The sequence below is a fragment of the Patella vulgata genome, chromosome 5, assembly GCF_932274485.2.
Source record: "Patella vulgata chromosome 5, xgPatVulg1.2, whole genome shotgun sequence".
NCBI lineage: Eukaryota > Metazoa > Mollusca > Gastropoda > Patellidae > Patella > Patella vulgata.
In genome coordinates, this window is record NC_065883.2 from 13960476 (window position 1) to 13975206 (window position 14731).

At 35.9% G+C, this 14731-nt stretch overlaps 1 long non-coding RNA gene across 2 annotated transcripts in view; it reads left to right on the plus strand.

Moving 5' to 3' along the window:
• LOC126820853 (uncharacterized) overlaps positions 1-9279 on the plus strand; it is a 29849-nt gene extending 20570 nt beyond the window's left edge. The window contains exons 1-5 of one of the 2 annotated variants that reach the window (XR_007680172.2): positions 3452-3768; positions 5941-6175; positions 7656-7812; positions 8357-8431; positions 8926-9279. This is a non-coding gene — a long non-coding RNA (uncharacterized LOC126820853). Of the gene's footprint in view, positions 1-3451; positions 3769-5940; positions 6176-7655; positions 7813-8356; positions 8432-8925 lie in introns of those variants that run through there. The other variant, XR_007680171.2, reaches the window with a different exon arrangement.
• The last annotated feature ends 5452 nt before the right edge of the window (positions 9280-14731 follow it).

The window sequence follows — 14731 nt, forward strand, 5'->3', positions numbered from 1 at the left end:
TACACTAGAGCTAAGAATTGGATTGATAAGTTTCATATCATGATCAATCATATTCGCGTGAAGTTAAATGTATTTCATAAGAAAGATAAATCTCTTATTCCCGGGCCCTTATTCACGAAAACTTAAACTAAGATACAATCGAAATTTTAAGAAATACTGCAATTCGATTGACTGACCAGTAAAATCAATTTGCATATATCCAATTTGCATATTGGTCAGCCAATCGAATTGCAGTATTTCTTAAAATTTCGATTGTATCTTAGTTTAAGTTTTCGTGAATAAGGGCCCAGAACGCTGAATAGAATTGATATATAATCCTCATTATTTAACGGGACCAGTGGTGTGCTGAGTCTATTTGTGCCTCTGACGCTTTCAGTCCTACACCTTCCAGTTGAACACCTGTGTAGTTCTTCTCGTGACCACTTAACATCATTAATTTGTTTTAAGATAACAGATTGCTCAAATTTACACATCCTTGTGGGTTGCGCCATAGGTCGTTACCCACCCATATACTATCTACCGTACGCCACTAAGAAATGGGGTTTAACGTCCTACTGTTCTGCTCCGAACTGGGCTAATGAAGACGGACATACTTCATACAGTGTGCTGTGATGGAAAATTTGCCCGGACAGCGGCACTACGGCCTACTTATATATCGAACTCCAACTGTCAAGGGATCTTTTACGTACACGCCAATGTGTACACGGGACCTCGGTTTTCCGTCCTATCCGAACGACAAGACAGCTGTCCTTGTCAGGCCTCGGGAATACGTATAGGATATAGTAAAGTTGTTTAACAGAGATTGAAATTGAAAATTCATTACTATATGTTTTTGTGAATCAGTGAAGGTATAACGATGGCGAATAAACACTATAAAAGACAGCTCTATGCTTTCGTAACTCCATTGTACGCTTCATATACACACACACACACACAAACACTGACGTGTCGAAGTTCACGTAACAAATTCCAGGGTTGTGACAACTGTGTCCGGGTTCTGACCTCATTTCTTTATGTCCTGTTTCATATTTACTAACTGCTAAATTAATTTTACGCATACCCTTTTCTTGGAAACTCTAAAATAAAGTACAGGACATCTTTTAGGGCATGAAGATAAACGAAAGTGTCAAAAAATGACGTCATTAACTAGTCACCGAGTAGCCATCAAACATAAAGTTTATGTTCACCGTGGCATTAATTAGACCAAAACATTAATCATTTGTCGCTCTCCTTTTAAACACAGATAAAAATAACAAACCATTTTACAATATCTCGGTACATACACAGTTAAAATTAATAAACCAGTTTACAATAGATGCCACTTTATGTAGTGTAACTTCTAACCGCGATTGGTGTGTACTGATACACTAGGATGACCCGTGCACTTTACAGAAAGTTGGTCTCGACACGGCTAAATGTGCACGCTTCAGTTGCGTGTCTCGAACTGATTTCTGACTACCCCGCACTCGCTTTGAGTCGATAAATAGCCATGCACGTGCAATTCTCTACAAATATATCAACTATTACAGCCGTAAAAAAACTATTGTTGACGATTTTGAATAGCAGTAAAATTTAGCTTCTTGGTTATTACAGCAGCTTTAGTAATTAAGTTTGTTTTATTTTTTAAATTGCTTTATCATTAACTGTACCGTTAAGAGCGGCATCTTTTGGTTAAGTACAAATACTATCTCTGAATCACTTTCTTTAGCAGGAACATGATACTAGCAGTAATTTCATTTTACTTTTACAAGTTTCTTAAAACAATTGTTGAGTTGTCTAAAGTGCTTATTTCTAAATTCAATTTCTTGTTCTAGCTTTCTGTTATGTTTCGTAAAAAAGTAGTCTTGATTATTCCCGACCTGTCAATCAGACGTAGAATGGTCGATAGACTGGTTAAGCGAGACTAATTTCAAAACAAGGGCACGTAACCTATCTTTTACTCAAAAGTGTCTGGATGTTATGGACGCAACTTGGAACCAGTTTTCAGTCTATTATTTATAGATGATTAATGGTCATAGCTTATTAAGTACAACATGATCGTTTATTTAGTGACTATAATTGTGTGAAACTGATTTGAGGCTTGGCATATATATAAATATTGTGGCGTAATTGTCGAGATATTTGGAGATATTTATTTATGGTGGGTCACCCTGTCACTATATTCAGATGTGTGTTATACCGACAATTGTGTAATGTAAATGCAGGTTTACACATAATGCATTCATATTTTTTTTGTTTTAATTTACATCTCCGAATGCAAATATCAATGAAACCAGTAGGAGTGTAATCTTACAGTTTAAGTAACATTATAGTATTAAACATTACACTCAAGTGTTATTAAAGTTAATAACTTAAGCTTCGTTAGTTTCATAGTAGATCCTACTCTATTGGTATTCAAGTTGACATGCACCTTAAATAATTCTTGACAGTTGTAATTCGATGTTGGGTGAATATTAATGCCATTTTGGGAGCAGAATTCCCTCCATAGCGCACTTACATTTATCTTCAGTTACCTTGTTGGAAAAGAAGGGTGGGAGTCTAAATCCTATTTCATTTCATTTCTTCATCTTGTATCCAGTTCTATTGAACTATATGTAATTAAATGATAAACTCTTTGACGTGTCTTCGACAAATTATATATAATTTATATAACATCTGTAAAAGCAATTGTGGACACTTGTAGCATTAGAATGTATTTGACGCTACCACACTAAAACTTACACGTATCTGATTTTACAATTTGGACTGGAAATTCTTAAAATGGATTTAATCCATGAATTTTTATAAGATTTTTATACGATATCGCGAACAGCATCGCCGGTCGGCAAACAAAATCTTCAAACTTGTCATAATTTGATATTGCTGTTACTTTTAGGGGGCAGGGAGGGGGGGGGGATGCCGGGGGGGGGGGCGTCAAATAGGTTGGTGCAGATAAGCAGGACGTTAAACGCAGTTTTATTTCAATTTAGGCCATGTGCAAAAAATGGTATCGACAAATAGCGGAGATATAGACGTTTGAAGAATCAATACTCGACGTATTTGGGTACTTTTAATTTATTTCTTCGTATGGTTGTGAATTTTCCGGTAGTCGTAATTTTTACAGAAGAAAAAAGAATACTTGGGAAATAACGGAATCAAGTCGCATTATCTCTTTTATTTGGCGTTCGCCGTTTTGGGCAAATCACAGACACCATAGTTCCTGGATTTTCAATAATGATTTATTATTTTAGAAATATTTTATTTAATAAACTGAATTGGATTTTAATAACAACATGCAAAAGCATAGATCCAAACATACATAAATGTGGACAGTGATTTAAAAAACAGATATACATTTCTCGGGGTATAATGATAAGATATATTTTTTAAGGACATAAAATCCCCCCCCCCCCCGAAAAAAAAAATCCCTCCAAAAACCTATTAAATTCTCTTATTGAAATACCTAATGCCTCCCGGATACCGCGAATAATTCCCTGTACATTGACAAAATCAAGGCAATTTTACCTAAGACGTGGGAGATGAATGAAATAAAGGCCATGTCTCCAGGAAGTATTTTCCCCATCTATAACTGTTTTCATTATGTAAGTAAAACTGTCAAACACATCACATTGTTGACAAAAAACAACTTAAAACGAATAACAGAAAAAGACAGATGGTTGACACTCCCGGATGCTTATTGACTATAAAAAAATCGGCATGGAATATCATCCACCACATAAAAATAAAAACTTCAAGACTAAAGAAAACGGAAAGGTTGCACTACAAAAGGTATGTTCTTTAAACTTTAAAATCTTTTGTTTATATTCATTTAACAAAACACTCATGCGTCGGGTTTCTATCAGTCATTTTTATTTAGTTTAACCGTTCTCATTTTTTTTTCAAACCCACGTTGGTTCAAGCGACAGTCCATACTTAATACTTAACTCGGAGAGAGAGCCATTTAGACCTGCCGAATACAACGACATATTTAAAGGAGCTAAATCGCTAATATTCTGGAACTAGAAATTGACCCAAATGAGTCGCAACGCATATAATAATTAATCTGATTGTATTTGAACGGATTTAAATTCGATTGTTTCCGTGTTGACTCTAATTGCAAATCAGTTAAGTGCAGCGAAATACGGCACGAGTCTCAACCGAATAGAAATTTCTAGCGTCTGGTTATTCCAGTATATTGTGCATGCTTTCCAGATAGTTATGGCGTTGCCGAATGACATGAATTGTGGAATTTGTCTAGCCTCGCTCTTTCTGGTCACTTGTCACAAATGACAATGAAACGCACTATGGTACACGATTCGTGTACCAATGGTAAAATGTATTTTGTTTGTCTTAAATATTGGATATCAGAAGCCTACCTTTTCCCGGTAAGATAACAACATCATGTTGATTTGAATTGAAAAATAATTCGTGTTTTCAACGTGTAAGACTTTGGATGATATTGAGTTAGAGACTTGTAGCTACTTTAATGTCACGACGAAAGGTTGTGGATTCAGTGATAAGCATAATTAAGACCAGTTGTTAGAACACACCGATTGGTCATACGAGGACCCGATTTTCCACGCAATGTGCCAGACGAAACTTTGTCGGGACGGCGGGGTTACCGTCTACTCTTTTTCGTACAATTCAAACGCTTAGATGCGGTTTCTTGTCCGGTCCTCCATTCTGCACCATTACGTTTACAGACTTTTACGTTTGCTAAGGATCCAAACTTGGAACTGTCTTTCAAGGTCCAGGTCATTTTTCTGAATATGGATTTGATTTTACGAGAAATAAATCCCCAATCTGTTTCACAGAGATATATCCAAAGCCTTCTTATAACTCTGTGTAAGATGACTGACCTTTATAAGTTCAAATGCCTTCTACATGTGACGTCACATCACACGGCGTCGATCATTGGCTCGATAGCGCGTGCATTTGTTACATGTAGGACGTGGTGACGTAAACTGGTATGGGTAGAATGGTGCCTTTTCCTCATTTTATATACCCATTTACACTAAATAGGAAACACTTTTTATCCATAAGATAGACCTCAAAGACCGTTATTAATTTTTTCTAATACTTCGAAAAGATGTTCTAAAATTTAATTTGCAGAAGCAAAAAAGTTAATATTACGAGGTAATTAACCCGCACTGATGCCATCCCTCTCAGTGACTTTTGCGACCTGGCGAATATTCACTGCTGATCAGTGTGGCAAATCCCTTGAATACCACCATTTTGGATTTTTATGAATTATTTAAGCAGCCAATCAATTTGAACTCCAATTTTAGCTTTTACAATAGGAAACATAGGAATAACATTCTAGTAAATCCGCGTAAACAATAATATCCATAAATGCAGGTATAGAAATTGGAGGTGGAAAACAGACCCGTAGATGCATTCTGAAATCGGCCCTCACCCCACATACACAATCTACTTTAAATTTCTGCGGTCCAGATGCTAAGATGACTTTGATCTCTGATCATACATTAGCTATCTAGAGCCCTTAAATTAATACCGGTTTACAAATTCGACCCACTAACATTGCAAATAAAACCTTCCATTGCGACAAATGTTGGTCTCAAGTACTGAATTGACTCACATTGTTTGGTGTTTTTATACGCCCACATTTTCATGTGGACGTATTATGCATGAAAATGTGGGCGATTTTGTTGAAACTTGAAATGTAAGTTTATAACACAAAGATCTCAGTTCCTTTCGATATTCGCGCATATTGAATTGTTATTTCCTGAATTATGGCCCTTGATAGTAGGAAAAATCACTTTCTTGTTAGCTTGTTCTCTATCCATCTCTCGAAAATGTGGGCGTATCCTGCCTGGCAGCCGCTGGTTTCATATTTATTTTTGCTCTGAATTGACTCACATTGCTTGGTGTTTTTTTATATTTATTTGCCCAGAAAAGTAAGACGTTAAATCTCATTTCATTTTATTTTTTCATTTACAGAGTAAAGATGAAATTATCATTGTTATTAGTTGCATTTGTCGCCATTTGTTTGATTAGTGAAAGCGACGCTTGGGGTTTCCGTAGAATTGTTCGCGGGATTGGAAGAGTGGTAAGAAAAGCTAAAGACGTAGTTAAGAAAGTTAGCTGTAGTGTTTGTCCACGTGTTTGCAAAATTCGTGGTATATGTAGCATCGCATGTAAAGCAGCATGTAGAGGAAAACGGGCTGCTGTTATGGTAAGTCGGAGCACATTCATACACTTTCAGTATTTTATTTATTTGGCGTTAATATTCTTCTCCGGGCCTCTCTTTCAAGCGTCAGTTTCTTGAACTTCAAAAAGGGAGTCTACATTGAACACACCGTAGTCCGGGGGCGTTTTACTTAGTTTAAATTATTCAAGAGCTAAATCTGCCTATTGTAGGTTTTTATTTTTTCTTCACATGTTAAATAAATTATTATTTAGACATGACATTTATTCACATGACAAGCCTATAATCAACTCTCTAGAAGGTCAGATGGCAGAGATTTGAACCGATTGAACTGCGATCGCCATTTAATGATTTAATATAAAAATGGAGAAGCGGTTAACAAGTAAAGTTGTTATGGTAATAAACAATGTTTGCCACATGTAGTGATAACTTGGCTCAGAATAAAGTAATTTATATTCAATTTTCAATATATTACGGTAATTATCTATTTTGGAACTTTTATAGCAAGAACGGCCAGTTCATTATCTAAATCTTACATAATGTATCTTTAAGGTTTGTTTCATATTTCATCATTGATACTGATCTAATTAAAGAGTGAAATTAAAATTAAGTTTCTTGAAATTCGAAATTATCTCCGGTAACTTTGTTTTACTAATGGCTTAAAAAAGTATATATTTCATCTGTTTATTCATACTTAAGATGGGGGGTTGGATAGCCGAATGGTTAGCACGTGCGCGCTGTATCATAAGACCTGTCATTGAGTCAACTGGCGTGGTTTCGAATCCCCGGTTGTAAGTGACCAGGAGTAGGGTCGCCTGTCAAACCTCGTGGGTTTTCTCCGGGTTCTCCGGTTTCCTCCCACAGGTAAAGACCCCTAATTATTGAAATAAAATTAAACCATATGTTAGTCCCGAAATGACCTAGTTTGTGTCAAGTGGACGTTAAACCCCATTTCTCTCTCATACTTAAGATGCTCCTATCACACATTTCTCAATACTAGGTTTTATACAGCAAAATAGGGGATCACGGTGGCTAAGTGGGTAAGACGCTGGCTCGCTAGCCTGGAGGTCGGGTGTTCGATCCCTTCATTGGCCGAGAAAGTTCATCCAGATTTTCCGGTGTGGTTTCCCCTTGTCAGTGATGCAGGGCGGAGGGCCTGACAAGGGCAGCTGTCTAGTCGTTCGGATGGGACGAAAAACCGATGTCCCATGGCAGTTGGAATTCGATATAAGAGTAGGCCGTAGCGCCGCTGCCCGGGCAAAATTTCCCTCATAGCACACCGTATGTCTTCATTATCACTTTAGGAGTTGGTCGCGACCATTTCCTTAACACTCCCTGTACGTCACTGCATATATTTCTACACTATTTATTTAATTTTTTATCCACGAATTCCACATTGGAAATTCAGGGACTTTCGTTAAATTGAAAGGAAAGGTTTACTGGCATGGTGTACGCCTCCTCCAAAATAGTATGTTTGATAAAGAAAAAAACATGTTTTATCCACCAGGCCGAAGAAAACCACGTGACCCCATTAGCCAACCAACTTTCTGCTTATGATATAAATGACGATGGAATGGTCAGCAGAAAGGAACTTGCAATGGCGATCGGTGAAGACGAAGCTCATCATGATTTCATCATGGCTTACAAACTGGCTGATGTCAATGGTGAGTACAGGCGTTAGTTAATCCAGTTATTTCATACATTTTCCATGTTTTAATAGACGACATCCCCGATCAGTACAGTATGGAAGCCGCTAAGGCGAAGCCAAGTAGCCGCGAGAGGTTAAGATTAGATCCGGAACCTTGGCTTCTCCTTCGCACCTAGTTAACAAGAATAATCAGTGTGAAGCCAAAAAGTTAGGTCACTTATTTGCTTCACCCTTGTTCATTTCGACTTATCTGAACATTTACACAATGTACTTCATATAGATGTTTGTCACAGAATGGGTTTGATTATGTTTTGTTAGCTCGAATCAGTTACGAAATTATCTTTCCCAGTGGTTCAATATTTTGAGCTAAAACCCCAATCAAAATCAGATAGGCTATTTCTTCATACGCTTGTATCAAAACCAGGTCGTCCATATGTATACCCTGTAAAAATCTGGACTTACATGGGTCCTTTAAATTTCCCCAATAACGAAAGTTTTCATACTGTCTTTCAAACGAATTTTTGCATTCTAATCATGAATATAATTTTTCTTCATTTAAGATGATGGAATCCTAACCCCTAAAGAATTCTATAATGGACCATTTGTTTTTGAAATGGATATCAATGATGATGATTGTAAGTTTATTTTTATTTTAAATTTAATAATCTACATGGTTTTTAAATAAGGTATAAATGGTGAACGAATGGACATACCCATTCCTTGTAACATTAAATGGTATGAAATAAATATTATCTTTATTTATGAAATAGAATTTAACGGTCTACCTGTTTTGCACCAAACTGACAGCTCTACAACCTACTTTTACATCGAATTCAACTTTCACTTGCACGCCAAAGTGTACAAAGGACTTTTGAAATCGGGGACAATGGTGATTTATGGCATATATCTGAAACCGAATAAAACACTCGATTCCAAAAGTTACATCACTCACAACCAAGGGAATGCTCAAATTTACAGGGTTTTTTTTTTATAAATATGAGTAATTATTTTGATACTATAATTTAAGTGATCGGGGGAGGGGGAATGCTAAGTGTTCGCCGTCTGTGTGCTTCGTTTTTTATCTACGTGTTGTGGACATGCACTATAATAATATTAAATTCCATTTCAGTGGAATACTGCAGATATCGGTTGGACATCGACGATGATTTACTTGATATTGTAAATGGAAATGAAATATCACAAGGACAAAGTTTTATTGCTGGAGAAGCCGTAAAGGAATCAGGAAAACCAGGAAAGGATACAGGAAACACACAAAAAATCACTAAAGTTTTATAAACCGTCAGCAGTTATTTATAATATAAATGGAAGTTTCTTGTCATAAATCAAGCATAATAAAGTATATATAAACGTATTTTCCGCGTATTAAACGTTACTATACCTCGAGTAGCAACTCAAGCCTGGTCACCTCTGATTTTTAGAATATGAGAATTTGTTTATTGTATTTCATTTCGAATAAAATATTACCAAATTATGTCATATCTTATATTTATACACTAGCTTTAACTAAAATATTTTAAGGTTAGCGTCTTTTCATTGGCTGAAAATTATATTTCTTGCCGAGATTTTGGGTCTTGGTCTATAAAATGGCATATTTTTGGTTTGGAGACAAAGAGGCTTGTTCACTTTAGATCGCAAAGTCTGTCCATCTAAAGTTTGTACTTGACATGGACTAGGACCACCTGAATAATCTCATTGGTGTTTTCCCGGTTCTCTGGATTATTCAAGATTTATTGAAATGCTCTCATTTGGACGTTAAACTCAATATCTCCCACTATCCTCATCATAATGGTAGCAATGCCCCCGTTTAATAAAAGCTTGTGAACATGATAGAGGTTACATTCTTTTTACTTCGAGACAAAGCTGGTGTGTGGGTGCACAGGCCCCTTGAGAGGAAAGAAATGTGCTGGGCCGAGTTTTTTGCCTCCCCCCCCGCTTCCTTTCCAACACTAGTCATATCTAGATGATTCACTAGCAGATTGTGATAAAGCGAAAACTCCCCTTTCGTGAGGCCTGTGGGTGCATTCCACACGTTTTACGTGGCTATCTTAAATCATGTGCCCTACAGCATCAACCAATCAAATTGCTTATCTCTGCTTACCCTAAGCAGAAAATGCTCATCTTCGAACTCCATCAAAGTGGTGACCTAATAAACACCTACACCAAGTTTGAACATTCTAGGTCAATTAGAAGGAGAGTTATTGTGTCTCAAAAAGTGTGACGGGCAGACAGAAGGACTGCTTTCTTCAAAAGGCGGATAATTAATTTCATTTATGGCCCCTGGCAACGGTCATGGCATCTTGCTGACACAAACTTTATCCCCTTAAAGTTCTCTTTAGAGACGGGGGGTGGGGGTGGGGTGGGGGGTCGAGTGGGTAAGGTATGTCATTGAGTCAAGTGGTGTGGTTTCAATTCCACGCTTTTACGTGACAAGGAGTAGGGTTGCCTGTTCAACCTCGTGGGTTTTCTCTGGGTCCCCGTTTTCCTCCTGCTAAAGAGCGAATTATTGAAATAAAATTAAACTATATGTCAGTCCCCAAATAATCCAGCCCATATCTAGTGGACGTTAAACCCCATCTTTTGTGTCGTTCTCGCAGTGGCCATGCTTTTTAAAATCACATTATTTTCATCATAAAGCGAGAGTCTCAACCAGAATGTGAACACTGCCATGTCCGTTTGGAATTAAGCAGACTTTTATTGAGGACAATCATCTCAAGGATGTAAGCTCAAAATACAGAATTATATTCAAAGTGTTAGACTTTTTAAAAGAGACATAAAAAATGATTATTGGTTATATAATCTGATTTTATATTGTAAATATAAATACATACAGTATTGTGATATTTATTTTTAATTTTCTTTTACTGTGATACTTGTTTTTATTTATGTATGTATATATATTTATTGTGATAAGTTATATTTAATTTGTCTCGTGTAACAACACTATGTGTTTGGCGCAATATATCCCGGTTGGAGCTGACGTGCCATAAAACCTCATTTTATTAATTCATTTGCTGAGTATACGATCGGAGTAGATAGCGAATCTCCTACGAGACTTTTTTGATTTAAAAAAAATACGAGTTGGAGATTTTATATATCACCCAATCCTTTCTTACATACACAAATAAATAAATATAATTCTTTGCTATAGATTTCACTTTTACTGAACCTAATTACATTACGGCGTACTGATATATCATTTAGTGACAGCAATTCAACCATTTATATTGAGCCAGTGTTTCCATGAAAGTCAATTTAATAAAAATAGTTCCCTTTTTAATAAGAAAGAAGTTACTTTTAATAAATAATGAACTGTCTTTGAAAATAAAAAAGTAGTTCCTTTTTGATAGACTAATCAAATTCATGTAAATCTACTAAGAGATATCGCAGTAGCAGTAGAATATGAAATTTATCACACAAGCGATATCTACTGTAGAATGTATTATTCGGTGATAAAATGTCTTCTAAGCCCTTTACGTTAATTCTAACTTGCATAATACATTTCCTGTGATTCTGAACTACCCTATATCAAATTTCAAAATTTTGGGAGTTAAAAATTCTCCTTTAGCTACGCCATATGATTAATTTAAAGAATTGTAGAATTCTCTTTTAAACCTGACTTAGTCAAGATTAATGAATAAGGGTCATACATTAATCAAACTAATGTAGTATTATACAAACAATTAACATCATCTGTATACGTTTTACCGAGTCATATAAATCTTCTAAGGCCATTTTAAATAGTGGATGATTAATGACGGAACAAGAGAAGGAGATGACAGTTCCGGGTATATTTGAGCAATGTAATACTTGGAGGTAAGAGCCATTAAAAGACATCTTATTTCAAGACCAAGAAACAATACAGTGGGTTTTTTTTAAATCGGATTTTATCAAGAAATCCAATAGATCTCATATTAGTTGTTCAATTTGCTATATATCATGTATCATATGTTAAACTCGAAATTACCTAGATTGTGTCGAGTGGACATTACACCTCATTCTCTATTTCAGAACTGTCAATAACAAAGGAATATAAAAGTCATGCTTTACCACTCCTTGCAAATATATGTACCTATTAACTCAATTAAAATAAGCTTGAATTATTTTTACAAATATCCATGGATAAATGTAGATAAACGCTATGTTAAGCTGATTATCAACTCGCTCTAGGGAGTCGCGCTGATTCAGTATGACGTTGGCTTGCTAACCTGGAGGTCCCATGTTCGATCCCCGTGTTGACCGAATACGTCCATCGGAATTTTCTGGTGTGGTTGCCCCTTATTGTCAGTGGTGCAGGACAGAGGACCTGGCAAGAGACAAAGTATACTCTTGCGAATGTGACGAAAAACCGAAGTCTCTTGTACACACTGGCATCCACGTAAAAGAAAACAATGTTTTAAATATTTGGTCATATTCTAATGTCTCAAACATTTCAAATATCATTCAAGTTGGCATTGTAGCCATTTCGCCGAAGCAAGCTATCGGCGTTCACAGCCATAAATTTATGAATTTAATAAAAATTAGTATTTGTGGCATACGTATATTTCTCTATTTGCATATATTTCTTAATGTATATTTTAATATCCGCAAATGAGGGGAGATAACAACCTCACTCCGTGTTTTCTTTGTTTACATATATATTTGGGACAGCTAAAAGGGTTGTTTATTGCTTAATTTGGACCCAGATTTCCAAGTAAATGACCACTTAACTGGATTTCTATTAGATAATGACAGGTTCACTAACCGGTCCGAATTCGGTGTTTATCTCTTGTCAGTATTAATAGCGGGGTCCCACACTGAACAGAGACTAGTCATTCCGATTATACAAACAACCATGTACACGTTGACATGAACGTAAAGAGTTAGTTGACAGTTCGAATTCAACGAATTCTGTATGAGAATGGAAACCTTTTTGGACAAACTCAAACCAAACCGCTATTGTGACGGGGAGACACATATACATGAATATATTAGAATTTCAAATTATTGTTTAAGTTTGGATCAACAACGAAGAATAAGTGGTTCCTGGCTAATGACCTAACGTAGGCTTTCGATTCCAAAAATACCCATATGTGTGCAGTTTTGCACAATTTCGGTTTCAAACGTAAATTTATTAGGTGGGGCAAAACCATGTACACAAATATACCATGTGTAGTTTAAACTATGGCTGCACAACAAAATATTCTCCAATGTAGTGCGGGGTTACACATGGCGACCCAATGTCGACACATTTGTTTAATTTAGTTATCGAAATGACTTAGGAATTACATTTCGTAATTCAACAATAACATTTATCGCTTTCGCTGATAATGTAGCGATTCAGACGAAATTTAAAAGAGGTCCGAAGTCAATTTAAACTTATCATTTCAGTAGGAAAACAAAATACATTATCACAAAGATAGAATACTTAGCTAAAATTAACTTTTACTGAATTCTTTAATGCTAGGTTCCCACTGTCGTGTGATGCGTCCCTAATGAGTCCACGATCTGGTACGTGCAGATACGCTCGGATACGTTTCGATACGATCAACGTGATTGCTACGACTGACCCCAATATAGGATACGATCACTACGATTATCCCACAATTTCAATCCTAGCGTGAATCGTGATAGCGGGAACCTAGCATTAATAAACAATATTTTATTCAGAAAACAGACCGGAAAAGGTAGACTAAAAAAATAGTGCTGCGAACGTACAACTGTATATTGTTTATAAGGCATTTAGTGATAGGAATAACAATGAAATACCACGAACACAACTTTATGGTTCACAATCACTGGCAACTTTAATAGTGCAATGTTTCAACGAGTATTCTCTTGCCGTTGTCAAGCGCAAGGTAAACCATAATATGAATACAAATAGCTAGGATTAAGCAATAAGGTATAAACATGGAATAAACATATAAAAGATCAAAGACTAAGTGGAGTTATGATTATAAGCTAGACATTAATACAACTGTAGTCTAGAAAAAATAGAGCAAACATCGTACAATAATCAGTTAACCCGTGGCTCATACGGTGCCATTTATTGGTTTTCCTGTTTTCTTTACAGGTTTTCCATCAATAAAATTTGGTCCCTGTGTATTTTCTGTTCCGTCTATAATGTCAACCAAATCATCATCGATATCCAAGCGATATCGACAGTATTGCACTGAAATATAAGTCGCGTTATTATTTACAAATATTATGAAAACATGCAGATGTGAAATAAACTATCCCCTTGGTCTCCGAAGGAATTGTTTAACTAAATAATATAGAAGGACCGGTCAGCTTAATATACAATTCTTACAGAATGCATCTTTAGATATATGCAGCCATTCTTTTGTGATTAATTTTAAAACTTAATCGTCAGGAATTTTTTAATGTCGGTCAGTGCGCTTTGCACCAAAAATATAAATGCCAACATCAAACGAAGATGATGTCATAATTTATGTAATGTTACTCATTAACCCCGTTAGCATTTAACGGGCTTGCTGTATTACCATTTAATTATACTTACAATCATCATCATTGACATCCATTTCAAAAACAAAAGGTCCATTATAGAATTCTTTAGGGGTGAGGATTCCATCATCTTGGAAAGAAAGGTGGGATAATGTTAATAAAGGCAATTTATAACTGCAAGGAATGGAAAACTTGAAATCTAATTAAAATTTCATCTTGATTTCATTCCGGGTTTACGTCCGGTGGGTCAACACTAGTACATGGAAATCTAACCAGTTCTCTTTGAGGTTTAATGTTAAAGTCATTCTTATCCAAGTGAAAGCGTCTGACAAGTATAGTCAGCTGTTTATTTTAACTGTGATGGTTTAATTAGTACAAAGATTGTACCATTGAGAGAGTCACTTGTACACAACAAACATTTCTTACCAATGTTAAGTCCTTAAATGAGAAGTAGACTCATACTTTCTAGAAAG